Source organism: Gavialis gangeticus, unplaced genomic scaffold (assembly GCF_001723915.1).
Source record: "Gavialis gangeticus isolate Ggan-Ray unplaced genomic scaffold, GavGan_comp1, whole genome shotgun sequence".
NCBI classification, from domain to species: domain Eukaryota; kingdom Metazoa; phylum Chordata; order Crocodylia; family Gavialidae; genus Gavialis; species Gavialis gangeticus.
In genome coordinates this window covers 52,375,130-52,389,496 of record NW_017729029.1, presented here as the reverse complement: position 1 = coordinate 52,389,496, position 14,367 = coordinate 52,375,130, and positions in this window count along the sequence as shown.

The window sequence follows — 14,367 nt, the reverse complement described above, 5'->3', positions numbered from 1 at the left end:
CCCATTTGGCCAGGAGGACATCCTTTGACAGCTCAAAGCAGGCCACCACACCCAGGACATCTACCAGGTGATAGCTGCTCAGATGGCTGGGCAGGGGGCACACATGGCAGTAGTGCTGCACGGAGGCCAACTCTGCAGCCACAGCCCACTGGCAGCTGGCCCAAAGGGGAAGATGCCTCATCCAGGTCTGGCAGGTGTGCAGCAGGTCACAGCCAGGCAGCAGCCCCCACTGCCAGACTGCTGCAACAGGTAAAGGGGGCAGGGAACTCTCAGGGCTGTTTCAGCAGTCCAGCTGGCACAGGGGGTAGTGTCCCCAGGTATCAATTGGCTGGCCCCAAAAGCTCCTGAGATCGAGTAGCCCTGAGCTACTTGCCAGGGCAGCTTTTTGTACTCATGGGGCCAGGGCAGGGCAGCTTTTTATACTGCTGGGGACAGCACAGGTGCTGGCCCCAGGCTCTAGCTCCCCCTGGCTACAGATCTGGGAGGAGTCAGGCAGGGTTATTTTGCCCCAAGTGGCACAATTTGCTCTACAACAAAGTGCATGTCCAAGCACATGTGCTGAAGCAAATAGCCCTGGCTCAAATTTGCACCGCTTCTATTTGAGCTGCTGCAAGCGCATGTGCTTGCATGTGTGAACGCGCCCCATGCCATCTTCCAGATTGTTAATGAAGACATTGAACAAAACCAGCCCCAGAACTGACACCTAGACATTGAGTCACTACCCGTTGAGCCTGACAATGCAGCCAGCTTTCTATCCTCCTTACAGTCCGTTCATCCAACCTGTACTTCCTCAGCTAGCTTGCTTGCTCTCTAAAAGCTTCCTGGATTGCCTGTGCACTGCTGTATTGCCCTCCCAGCAGATGTCAGGGTGATTTAAATCCTCCATGAGTCTGCCTGTCTGCCTTCCTTCCTTCCTTCCTTGCTTCCTGTGTTTAGTGCAAAAGGATTCCAGATTTAAAAAAGTCCTTGTGCATTTTTTCATATTGTGTCTTACAGATATTGTGGTTATTGAAACATTAAAAATAAATATATAGAATTATAATAATGCAGCATGATGGTTCAGAAATGTAGCATATGGCTGATACTTGCAGAAAATAAGTGGTATGCACTGTCAGTGTGAGTCTGTATAGTGCTGTCAGTCTTGCAACAATCCTTTAATTTTGTGGAAAATATTTCAGGTGGTAAACAGTATGACCTGGAGTAATGGCTTTTGTGATTGGGAGATTTTTTTTTCCACTAACAGTGACTGAAATTGGAGGTTAACCTTCAAAATTACAGCTCAGACAAATGACACGTTTTCTACTGACATGTTTCCTGCATTGGCGGATTATGTCAATCACACCGGGCATTGTCACATTAAGTGGGACACAGTGCACAGGAACTAGAGATGTTAGAAAGGTGATAAGAAATGTAGTCTTTATCAAACTATGATTTTTTTGATAAACTTATAACCCATAAATGTCAGAAGGCATTAGCACTTCACAGAGCCAGCTCCAGACTGCTGGTGCAAAGGATACATACCCAGTAATCTGTACTGGCTATCCACACCATGGAAGTTTTCACCTGAACATTTAGGACATAACTGTTGTTTTGTTTGGGGAATAAGTAGATATTGGGGTCTTGGTGCTCTGTTGTCCTGTACATTAGGATGATCTGTATCTCTAAGGCGCAAATGAGCACTTAATAGTAGCAACTAAAATTCACTTGTTGTGAAAGCAAAAGGAATGGAAAGTAGCAAGTTATATTAAGAGAGACTGTCCACAAAACCAAACGTGGGTGTTTAGCTACCCTTCCTAGAGGGTTTAAAAGAGCCCCTTGTTTTCTGTAGTAATTGCCTGCAGTAATTAAAATGAAGAACGGTCTCACTATTTCACAGGGCTCAACGTTTTTGGCTTTCTGTGATACAAACATTTGGATGATATAAAATGTATAAGAACTTTCTTGAAACAGGAAAAGCAAGAATTTGTGTATGCTTCAACAGCTGTGGTGGCCAGAAATAACTAATGATGCCTGTGAAGCAGGGAAGATCAACCAGAGTGGAGTATTGCTGCTCCCCATACCCAAGCCAGCTCATTTAGAAATAGAGATTAGAAAAAAAAAGTAGATATTGAGAACGGCTATAATTATATCAAGGTCTGAGGGAGAAAGATAAAATAACTACATTTTGGTAACTTATGTATAGGCCTACCAATAGATCTTATAGATCCATCCAATAGGTGCAACAGTTGGATTTTTCACTATGGCCTCTCATTAAAATAATTCACTAGAACCACTCTGCCTTTAAGGAAGCGGATACTAGCAATCTCAGTTTTTACCATGGAAAAGATCACAGTATTGTTAAAATTCAGAATACCTAAAAAAGGCTACAGGACAGGGGTTGGCAACATTTTTGGGAAGAGTGTCAAACACCCACAACATTGACTTGTAAGATGTTGGCATGCCAAGGGCAGATGGTAGGGGAACTATGACAGGCCCAATCCTTGTTGTGGCAGTGCAGCTCTGGCCCCTTCCCCTCTGTCCAGAGGTGTGCACACCAAGCAAAATGCCCTTGCATGCCATGCTCTGGCACCCGTGTGAGGTGTTACCTACCCCTGCTATAGGGCATAGGACATGTTTGTTAATTATCAAGGACATAGCTACTTCATCTCTGCCCCCCACACTTTAAAAACATTTCAGGTGTATACCCACTTTCTTTCTTTATATGCACTCTTTCTTTTTCTCTTCCTCTACTTTGCTCTTCTTTCTTCATACAACTCTTGACTTTGAGGTAAACACTTAAGAAAGGAGTTGATGGTGTGGCATAAAATAATCTTGCTTGTTGATTAATGTCTAGTCTCTTGTCAAGAATTCTTTACCGTTCTACTATGTCAAGAATAGGGCATAGGGTACTTTTATTTGTACATTGTAATGTATTGGAACCACACATTTGCTTATTAATTTCTTAAAATAAAACAGGAGGAGAACCCCTTATTAGGCAGTGTAGGCACATAATATTACCACCTCCATTATAGAGATGGGAAACAATGAAAACTCTTATCCACACACCCAACGTCGCATAAGGAGGAAATATCACAGAGTCTGTATTTGAACCTGGAACGGCCAGGCTCCTATGACACGAGATATAGAGAGGAATTCAAAAGAAAGGCATCCCAGATATTTGACTACTTAGCAGGTCTTATCTTCCTATCTTGCCACCCATTGTGTGGCTGAGGAGGCAGCAGTCAGTTGTGGCTGGGTTTTTTGTCTTTTAATTATCTATAAACCAAGCTTTAATGTGGAAAATTAATTGTTTTTCTCTTTTAACATGCTGTAGTCCAGATGTGGTGTCTTCATTAGACAGATCAGTAAAAACAATGAACTTTATATATGACATTCATTTCCTCAGAAATTTTCTGACATTGATAGCTAGAATTAAGTTAGATCCAAACACCAGTGTTTAAACCGTGCACTCACTTTTAAACCTTTACGTCTAATTAGCAGTCATTGTAGCATAAGAAACCCTCCAAGCTTACCGTCTGAGTCACAGAGCATGGCCATGGTTGGGAATGCTGAAAATTAAATGTCTCCAATAAACGCTTAATTTAGATTTAGTAATTGATACGGAATGTTTAGAGAGGTTAAAACATAAACTGGAGGAGGAAAAAGCTATTAACTAAACCATGCAGTTGGTTTGGCAGAAATTAAGAACCTGAAAATGTGTCAAATGAAGATTTACGTTCTAAATGTATCCTAAAACAATTAGGTAACTATTTAAAAAGGTTGAAGCCAAATCACTTGTGAAGGGTAGTAAGGTTTTCTTAAAAATAGGGGGAGATACTAGAATAGAGTAGAGTGTTACTTTGCTAGCTTATAACCCAGCAGTGCCTGTAGGTGCAAAACTCTGCTTCCATATTCCTGTGGGTATTTTAGCCGGCTTGCCAATTCCAAAGGTAGAGAGAGAATATTGTGGAGTTTGAACCACAGGCCCAAACCTGACAGTTCATCTGTCCAAATGGAAATCTGTGTTTGAATTTTGTAAATCTTTTGAATAGACTAGAACTGAGATCCTGATGTTAGCTAGTCAACATGCTATGCTAAAAAAAGGGTGGGGGAAGATATGAGAAAAGTCATAAAAAGCTTAGAGAGGAAGGAGAGAAGTCCAGTTTCAGAGTCCATCTGATGATGTGGACTGGAGAGAGTAGGAAGAGTTTTTCAGATGAGAAGAGGCACTGAGAAGATGATTCTTGCCTCAGAGGGAAAAGGAAGGGAGAAAACTTTCTACAAGAAGGAGAACAGGGCCCAAAAGCTATTGACGTTATTTGGTTGGGTTCTGATTTCAGTTAGCTTTGGTTAGAGAAATATCTCTCTGTATTTGCCCAGGTTGGCAAGCAGCTAGCCACATAAATAACTTGTATAATTGAACTACTAATGTAAAGTTTACAGGGTCTGTTCCTTGGTTCCAGGTTGGAGAGACATTAAGTTTAATTTCTTCCTTAAACTATATTTCACTAACATGTGTGGCATTGGAAAGAATCAGATGCTAACTAGTAACTGTTGTTCCCCACAGTCACTAGTATCTAGGCACTTGGATCTGTAAGGTTTGCTCGTAGGCTATGTACAATGCAATAAACTAGAAGCTGTTTTAATTTCCAAGGAATAAGGAAAAGAAAAGCAGAAGAAAGAGCCTATTTATTTTTATATAATTTAGATTTATAGTCAAGCTGTCAGATAACTGGATGAAATATTTTTAACAGGCCTTGTGCCCACTGACAGTGATATTTATTTAAGCAGCAGAGTATTCTCATATGGCCAAACAAACACTACACTGAAGAAAATAAGAATTTTCTGATTATTGGTGTCTTTTGCCCAGGGTCTCTCTAGGTACACTCCTCACTAGGCCTTCTGATGTCTATAAAATTTGGAAGTTGTGACCCTGTCCCTTCCTTGAATCACTTATGCAATGCAACCTGCGGTGGTAGGGACTTGGCAGCATTCTTATCTGGGCTTTTACTATTGCTGGACCACCAGTTCCTAAATTATGGTGGACCAGATTGTACTCTGGAGGACAGATTCGTTCAGCCAACCCAAGGACTCTGTTCATGGGTGTTGTGCTCCTTCGGCATTGACTTAGAGACTTGATGAATGTGATGAAAATAAGGGCCCCTTCCTCCCACCTTTGTGGGGTGCTGAGTATTGGCAGAAGCCCCTCCACATGTTCAGTGTGCTGTGAGTTCATAGTTGGGTGTATCCATGTAAATAAGCCTTTGAAGGTGCTGGTACCAGGTTGGCCTTTAATGAATAATAGGTGGTGCTGCGGGGCTTCTTATCCAGGTGCCTCACAGGCTGCAGTAACAGTATAATCCACTAGCCAATGTGTTCCCTATACAGCCTACTTTACAGAGGACACTAATCTGTTATAGCTAGATTGGAAGGCATGCCTCTTCAAACCCAAGTGTAGAGCCTCATGATCTTCTCTTGAGATGTCCCCAGTTAAACCCGATTCTGTCTCCCAGGATGGCATCTGTCTCCACATTATTTTCCTACAAGGACAAACTTGCAAGATTTCAAAGGTGCCCAGTTATGCATTGTTTTACTTGCATTTATCTTGACCCAGCCCTATAAAAGAAATGAAATGAACAAATCTTTGTCTTAATTGGTTATAAAATATAATTTAACACAGTTCCATAATAGAGTGAGACAGTCTCATCAAAAAAAAAAGAGGGGGAGTTACTACTTAGCTAATAAGTAGTTAAAGAATACTGGAGGTGGGAGCTCTTTTATTTAATTGCTTATACATTTACAGGGCAGTTACTGCAATAGTGCAATCGATACTTTCTGCAAAGGTAGGTAAAATGCATTGTAGTGTTAATTGATACAGATGGTAAACAATTTGAGATCATGTTAAGTAAAACACGTCTGGGGTGAAATATTCTCCCTTTCCTATTGGTAGAAGTAAGAACCTGTTTCTGAATCTGAATTCTTTGTCTAGCTGAATTAGCAGCTGGGTGAGACCAGCAGAAATGCAGATTCTGCCAATTCTAAGATACCTTCTTACACAAGAGGAGGGCAGATGTTTTCCTAATGATCTGAGTAACTTTGTCCCAACTTGAATCTTTTTAAAGTAGCTATTTTAGGTTTGAATACTATCAAATAACTTGCTTAAAAAGGCCTAAGTTTTCCCAAAGCACTGAGAAAATATGATGGAATTAAGAATTGAGAAATTATGGTTGCATTGAACAGTTGTAAATGCTAGGTGCCGTACTTATTGAGTTGCGGAACTGTACGCTGCAATTTAAACATCTTGCAGTTGCACAAAATCAGCTTTGCCAAGCTTTTGCTCCAAAAAGAAAACTTAATTTTAAGGCATTTTCTATTCATCCACCAATCCTAGGGGTATTCCTAGATGCAAGTGGTATCCATCACAAGTGAGAGCTGGCATTGGCTTCCTAGTGGGCAGTCTTTTTTACCAGAACACCTTGGTCCTGGCCAAGAACACCTTCACACCACCCTAGATGTCCAAAGCAGAGTTAACCAGCTTTGAGCATCTGCCTCAATAAAAGCAGTTGCACGTTCCTGCTTCTGTTGACCCTACATTAGTGACTAGAGTGCACTTACCTTGTTTGCTCATGTAATCACATAAGTGTAAGGGTACGTAACTACCCGCAATCTTAAATTTGATCTTGATGCTTTCCCTCTTAATGATACACCGTGGCTTCTGTACCTGTTTTGTAGGTTAGGATTCTCAGTGTTTTTCCTCTCAGCTGTCTGTGGAAATGTCTATTCCTCCCCTCTGAATACCTCATACATCCAGTGCCAACTTCCGACCTTCTGAAATTTGGCAAGGACTGGTTTTTGATGTAATAGGCTCTGTATAAGCTTATGCACCAAAGCTAATTTTCCAAGCTGTGTGGGGATGCATGCCACATATGGGGAGGCAGGAATGAACAGTTGTAGACCTAGAGGGTTTCCTAGAGGGTCTTTTTTCCAAGACATAGAGGGCTATTTTCCTAGATGGACTCTTAGAGGGTCTTTTTTCCTAGGCAAGGTAGACGTAGAGGGCTATTCTCCTAGAGAGTCTTTTTTCTTAGACATTGTAGACCTAGAGGGCTTTTCTCTTGATGTGTGGGGCAGCAACGGGCATAAATCCCCACTAACTGGAGTTAAGTTTGTAAATCTCTGCTAAGTTGACGAGAGAACTGATTTGTTAGCTCCTCTCTTCTTTTTGGTTGATGAAGACCTCTGGATTGCCTGTAGCTATCTCTTGTTAACTTTTGAACTATCCTTTCTGTAGCAGGGAGCTAAGTGCTCCTGCTATTTTAAGAGAAGGAAGGATGCAGATGAGACACAGGTAGCAATTAAAAGAGACATCTGACCAGAACGGGGCCAGGCTTGATGAACGTAAGGCCAGGGCCTGCGCTGGGCAGGCAGTCTGACCTGGGAGCCATGGAGAGAGGTGCTTTTCAGCAGAAGGGCTGTAGCAAGGCTCCTGACTAATACATGGCTGGTGGTAGGCAAGACGGGTGGTTTAGGGACCGAGACCGTGGGGGTGGTGAAGGTCTCAACTAGCCTGGAAGCAGGGCTAAGGGCCAAGGCCAAGGAGCAGGGCCACAGCCGCAGGGTGGTGAGAGCAGGCAGGGTCAGGGACCTGAAGCCCATGAGGGGTGAGAGCTAGGGTCAGGGACCCAAAGCCTGTGAGGGGCAAGACCAAGCAGGTCTGGGGGCCCGTAGCCCAGGAGGGGTGGAGTCTCGGGTGGCCATCATAGGGCACAATCCGGTTGTTCTCTGTCCTCTATTGATATGAAACCGGACACCTTGATGTCCTCTGATTTTCTCTTGAACATCATGGCTACCCCTGGGGCTGGACCTATTGCATTTTCCTGTGATCAAATGACCCCTGGGAAATATTCTGACTTAATTGCACAAGCCTTTACATGGGCAAAATCAGAGTCTTTTAACTCCTGATTTCTGCATGCCAGATTTGTTTGCATAGACTGCAGTTAAGCATGACTGTGCTCAGACTGAGGGGAGATAACGCTGCTATGCAGAACAGGACTGGAGCGCCGTGCGCCAAGTACTTTTTCAGAGGTTTATGCCCACCTCTTACCTCAGATCCCCACCACTCACCTGTTCAAGGTTTCATGGTCTATGACCACAATTTACATTGCTTTGCTAGTCCCTCTCTACTTGGAAATCGATCTCTCTCGTCTGCATTTCTTCCAAGTGTTTGCTGCCATTCTTCTCTGTATTGACTTCCCTCCTGAGCTGCGGCTCAGCAGCATATTTCATTTTCATCAGTTTACCGCTTAATTCTTCCAGATCTGATGTATGAAGCAAACAACATCTATCCTCTAGCTAATTAGAGTTGTATGAAACTCCCTGTTTTCTTTTCACAGTTTCTAGTGGCAAATGGCTAACCAAAGATCACACACTTCAGCTTAGAGTGAATTCTTTGTCAGCTGTGTTCAGAGAAAAAGTGATATTTTTGTATATTTGTGTCATTCCCTGTCAGCTAGTGTCAAATCTGTGTGCGATATAGGCCTTATACTTGAAAACTCAACCCCCCACCACAAAAAACCCTAAAAGCTTCTTACTCCTTGAACTGTAATTTCAACACCCTTGTCCCTTATGCCCTTTTCTGTAGTCTCCATCTTTCTGCAGAGTTGGTTGAGGGTGTTAAGAGCTGGGCCGTATGTTTTAAGAGATGCAGGTAAGTGATATGTTGTTAATCTTTAGCTCCATCCTTTGCCTCGCCCTTTATTGATATTTTAAGTGTTCCTCTACTTTATCCTCCATTAGCATTTCCTCTTGGTGAGCAGAGGCGTTTTCTGATCCATTGTGCCCAAATATTTTCTGGTCCACCGTGTCTGAAGGTAATTATTTTAGGTGCCCAGTAAGCCATTACCCTGTGAGATAAGCATCATCATCTCAGCAACTCTGTAGCTTGAACTGCTCAGGAGTCGGGGCACCATCCTTTTTTGGATGCTTTTGGGGCCCCTAAAGTTCCTGCCTTTAGTTTATCTCCACCGCCTGGAGTGCCTTGCGTAGCCTTTCCTCTTCCCTTAGCACGGAGCTGACCAGGTGGGGATGGTGAAAGCACATTGCTCCTTCCTGGAAAGCTTGCTTACTCTGGACACCACGGCGCTATGGGAGTTATTCCAACAAGGGATCTACAACACCAAAAAAACCATCTGGTACCATTATGATAGGGGCTGCTGTGACAAATCAGGGATCAAGAGCTGGAGGCATGACAAATGCTTCCAGAGTACACCAGCACCCATAGAGGGCATGCCCAAGCAGAGTACACTCCATAACATCACCTGCTCCATGGCTTGGTGCTGTGATGGGGCAGGAGGCTGAAAGATCTGTGCCTTCTGAGTCTCACCTCTCCTTCGATTTTCAGAGCCGAAAGAAAATGGATGTAATTTTTGCAGATGCAAATTGAACCTGTAAAATAAATGAGCCACCTCTGTCAGCATGTCTCCTTTCCGTTTAAGCAAGGTACTGAGAAAAGAAGCAACACTGAAGTGCAAAAAAAAAGAGGAAAAAAATCAATTTCAGCATTCAGAATTGCAAGCTGAGCCCATTGTCATTTAAATGGCCATTGCTGAGCTGATTAAGCTGCTCTGATAATAATGACCCCAAAGCTGAATATTTACAATGGTCTGAAACTATTTGCAGTTTTCCTGGGGCTCCTCTTTTTCCTGGAGGACGAGCAATAAGCAGTCTGCTTTCATTCATGCTGCACTGCAGTCTCATTGTTCAGAAAGTAATGGCATTTGTGACATTGTGCTATGATGATGCAACCTGAAATGGCAGCCTGCAAAACCATCAAAGATGTGTGCAACACCAGCTTCCCTTGCTGGTATAATAACTCCATAAGAAGATTTTCCAGAAACCTTCAAAGAATCACATTTGCATATTTTTTATCCCCGGTATCTGTGTTTCTTGGGCTTATTTACATTTTGTACAATATCCCTTACTTTATTTCCACCTTATTACAGTGTTCCTTAAACACAGTCACTTCATGGTTAGATGAAAGGGCTGGAACAAATTTCCCACTGCTGTTCCTTGTCAGTGTTTGTGTTTGTAGTTTGGAGCCCGCGCTACATACCTGCTTCCAGCGGTGTTGACTGACTCAATTTCCAAGCTTCCTTTTTTCCGTCTATGAACCATGGCACCAGAAAGCAGAAGGTCAATGCAGTAAAGCAAAGAGCGTTAGTAGTGAGTCACAATGCTGCTCGCTGCAGCCAGCCTCTAAATGACAAGAATACTTTTAATACATGCTTCCACAGCAAAGCAGAAGCTGTGTTTTCTCTAAATTATCTCAACCAGAAGACCACTTTATTCTGCAAGCAGGCATTAAACGCTAATCGCAGATTACTCGGGGGTGGGGGGGAATGAAACCAAATTAAAAGTCTTCCAATGGCTTCTAATCATGAATGTGACTAGATCCGTATTTTGGTAGTGGCGTTGTAAATACTCCTCCCTGATCTATGTTTTCGGTATCAAGTTGATGTGAACATCAAAGAGGACAAACCCAAATTAAACTTTGCGCGCTTCAAAACTGTGCGTCCGGAAGGAAAAAAGGGAGCGTCCTCTCTGAACTATAGCCATGAATCACTAGAGAAGGTGAAGAAAGATGCACTGTGTTTAGCATTTCCAATAAAACTAGACACAACCATCTTGAAAGAATAATTCAAAGCCGTTCCAATTCTGTGAGCAAGTTGTGCTGGTAGGTTTTCAGAGGCGCTACAAAGCTCTTTGTAAATCTTTTTTTTTTTTTAAAGGAAAAATAGTAGAAAGGGCTCTAATCTATTCTTTCTGAAATACCTTAGTAATTGATTTTTTTAAAAATATTTTTTAAGGGAACTGACTATAGAAAAAACTGAATATGGTGGTAGTTTACTGACAAATACAAGAAGTTGCATACAAGTTTCCTCCAGGGATGTTTCAAAGTATTAATCCTGATATCTAATCCAAGAAACTCTGCTATACAATTTCTGTGTTTTGAAATGTAAATGGATTCACTGAATTATTTAACTTTACTTTATCTGATGATTAATATTATAATAAGGGATTTAAGAATATTGAGAATTAAATTTCTTTACAGTTCTCTTTCAGAATAGCAATGTGTTCATTTAAAATTCCCTAATTATCAACAGTCATAAATGGCCTGTCCCTGTGTATTACAAACTTCTTTAATTTAACTGAGTTTGTGGACAGGATTTAGCTTTGCAGGGAAAAATAAGGGTCCTGTTGCACATAACTGATTTAAAGAAAAGAAATGCTTCTATTGCTGTCCCGCGTGTTGTTTTGTCTTGCTTATCTACAGAGTTTTTTAATCTTAGCAGACCTATCTATTTACTACTGTAGCAAGAATACATGTCCCAGTGGCTGAGGGTGTCCTTTTTCTCCCTGCCTTGTAGCTTTTGTCCTCTTTACATTTTCCATCTCTTTTCTTGTATACAGTGTATTATTTGTGTAGTGAAACAGAGCACAACCCTGTGATGAAAGAGCTCTTCTTTCACTATGAACTAATACCATCCATGGTTTCTCCAACCTTCGCATTTAGAGATAATGAACACTTCACTTTTGTTTATAAATAGTGATGATAAATCTTAATTTTACATGCAGGTCCTTATGTCTGTATCCAGCTATGCATAGAAATATTCTTGATTGGAATAGATGTTCTGGTGATTTTTTTTTTTTTTTAACCCCAAATTGTATTCCTCATGATCTGAGACTACCTTACATTTGCATGCACATGTCAAGTGCTGTTCTGGAAACTTGTCCTGTTAACTTCTTTGGCATTCCCCAGTCATAATACCATATTGGATCTATGCAGGCTTATATTTTCCTTTTATGCCTAGCCTATTCCGCGTCAATTCCCAAAGATAACATGTAAGTGTTGGACATGAAATTTTATAATCCTCCTGTATTTCTTTCTTCGTGAATTTGTAGCACGCTTTGAAAAGGTGAGCTAGTTAAAAATGATTTCATATTTTAGTCAGGCTTTTTTTTCTGTGGATCTCAGTAAGTGTTCAGAAACACGTTCTTAAGCTTGTAGCTGAAAACAATTTATAAAAAGAAAGATAGCAGGATTTTTTTGTTTTGTTTTGTTTCTTTCTTTTTTTTTATGCCTCCATGGCAACGTTGCTTCCTATGAAAAGGATTCCTTTGAGAGTTGAATTTCTGTAGCAAGAACTCCAAGAAAAATGGTATTAAGCCAAAATAAATAGGCCCAATTTTACATTTAAGGGATTAATTAGATTCATACACAGAGGAGGAAGAACTGATGCTGGAGATAAAACTCTTCCACAGCTCATTTTTGATGGGGGAAGAGGATACCAGTGCCTCACAACTCACAAGGAGACCTCCTTGATCCTTTATGCCATAGCAAAGTGAGACATAAGGCAGAAATAGAAGTTGGGACCCTTGAGAATCCAGGTAGGTGTTCAAGGCCAGACTTCACACAGCATTATATCAAATAGCAACCGCGTGACACAAGCAACGGCTGTTGCTGCTCTGAGTAGGTCAGCACTCCACACGCGGAGAGATTTCCACCAGGAGCACTGGTCTCGCTTTAGATTTGGGGTTGGTTTGTGAACTTTGTCAAAGAGTCAGGAGTTGCCGCATAGACAAAGCATAACCTGACCTGGTTAACTAAGGAAAGAAATCAGCTATTTCCCTCTGTGCAAAGAGATGCTTTTCTTTGCATTTGAAAATAGTCTGTCCAGTTCAGTCCGAAGGGCCTTTTGAGGAAGGCTGTTCCAGCATCCTGTTGTTTCTGTATGTCCAAGTGACGCAGGCTGCATGGTCCTGGGAGCCGAGTGTGTGCATCGCAAAGGGAGTTACTCGTGCACGTACCTTCACAGGACTGGCCACAGTGGACTCGCTTAAGAAGAGCAGGGCTTTAAAGCGTCATGCTTGTATGGGGTTAAGTACTATTTTAGTGTTACTTTTACAGATTTACTCCAATTATCCATTTTTATATTAGCTGTAAATAAGAAATTCTCCCATGGAAGCTCTTGAAAACTGATGCAGTGAATCACGTATTCACATACATAGAACCAAGAATAAATAATAATGAATGCTGTGATAACCACTGGCAAATCGTGCAATATACATCAACATTGCTGAAATGGCAAATAATCCTTTTGAAGTGCAGTATTTTTTAGGGCTGTGCGAAGCTTCGGTCCCTGATTCAATTTGGCAGAGATTTGGCCTGATTCAGTGGCCAAATCTCAGAATACGAATTGAATCAGGAGACTCTTTAATCTCTCAAATCAAATCGGAGACCTCTGAATTGATTTGGAGAGATTCAGCGATTCGGCTGTAGATGCAGCTTTAAATGTTTTTTCTGTATACCTTCAAGGTACCAGGCAGCTCATGAACGCTGAGATGGTGGGGCGGATGGAGCTGCCCCTGTTTTTAGTAAGATCTCAAAGCCTCTTGCACTGAACAAGTAATGAGACTCACTTGCACAAAGGCCTTACTAAAATTTGTTTCCTTTTTTTATAGTCCCAAATGTTAAGTCACAAAAAATACGTTCCACTGCAGTAAAATTTGGAGTGATTTGCAAAATGGTGAAGTGTCAGACTAACTCTATTATAAGATTCCCAGTGATTTCAACCGGAGTAAACTGAATACTGAATGCCTTCGGAAATCCTCACCTTCTGGTTTTGACCAGTCTGCTTAATTAACAGGTCTTTGAAACTTTTTTTTTTAACATATTTTTTTCCTTTGTAATTATTTGCTAAAATATATTCCATTGCATTTTTTTCTACAAGGTAGTTCTCGCTCTCTTTTTTAAGTGAATTTATGATCAGAGTTTAATTGCGGCTGGCCAGCAACAAATAACTCTTCCTGGATAAAGGCCAAAAACCCACTCTGAGCAACAGGGCTTGACTTCATTCACAGACTTCTCACATCTGGAAGACTGTAATTTGGAGATTGCCATTGACAGTGAAGAAATCTCAAAGAAAAAGTGTTTGAGCCTGCACAGGTGGCCGGACAGTCTAATGAGAAATAATTGATTTTATAGAATGACGTTTGTGGTATCTTAAAACATTTTTAGTATCCTTTCTTGCTTTGATTTTAAAACATTTTACAGAAGAAGCTAAGAAATTATTCTTCCCAGTTTCTAGGAGGGACTGCTAAGACAGAGAGGTTACATGGATTGTGCAAAGCATCAGTATGAGTCAGTGCTGGAATAGGGTCAGAACTCAGGAGTTTTGTATCCCAGGGATGGACCATGATACCTTGAAAACCTGCAGAGAGTCTTTCCCATCCATCATCTCTGGTCATTTTTCATTCTTTTCCCTACCTGCCCCTCAGGCCTGTCTCAGTCTTGTCTCTATTTATCCTTCCCCTGCCTTCAGCATTATA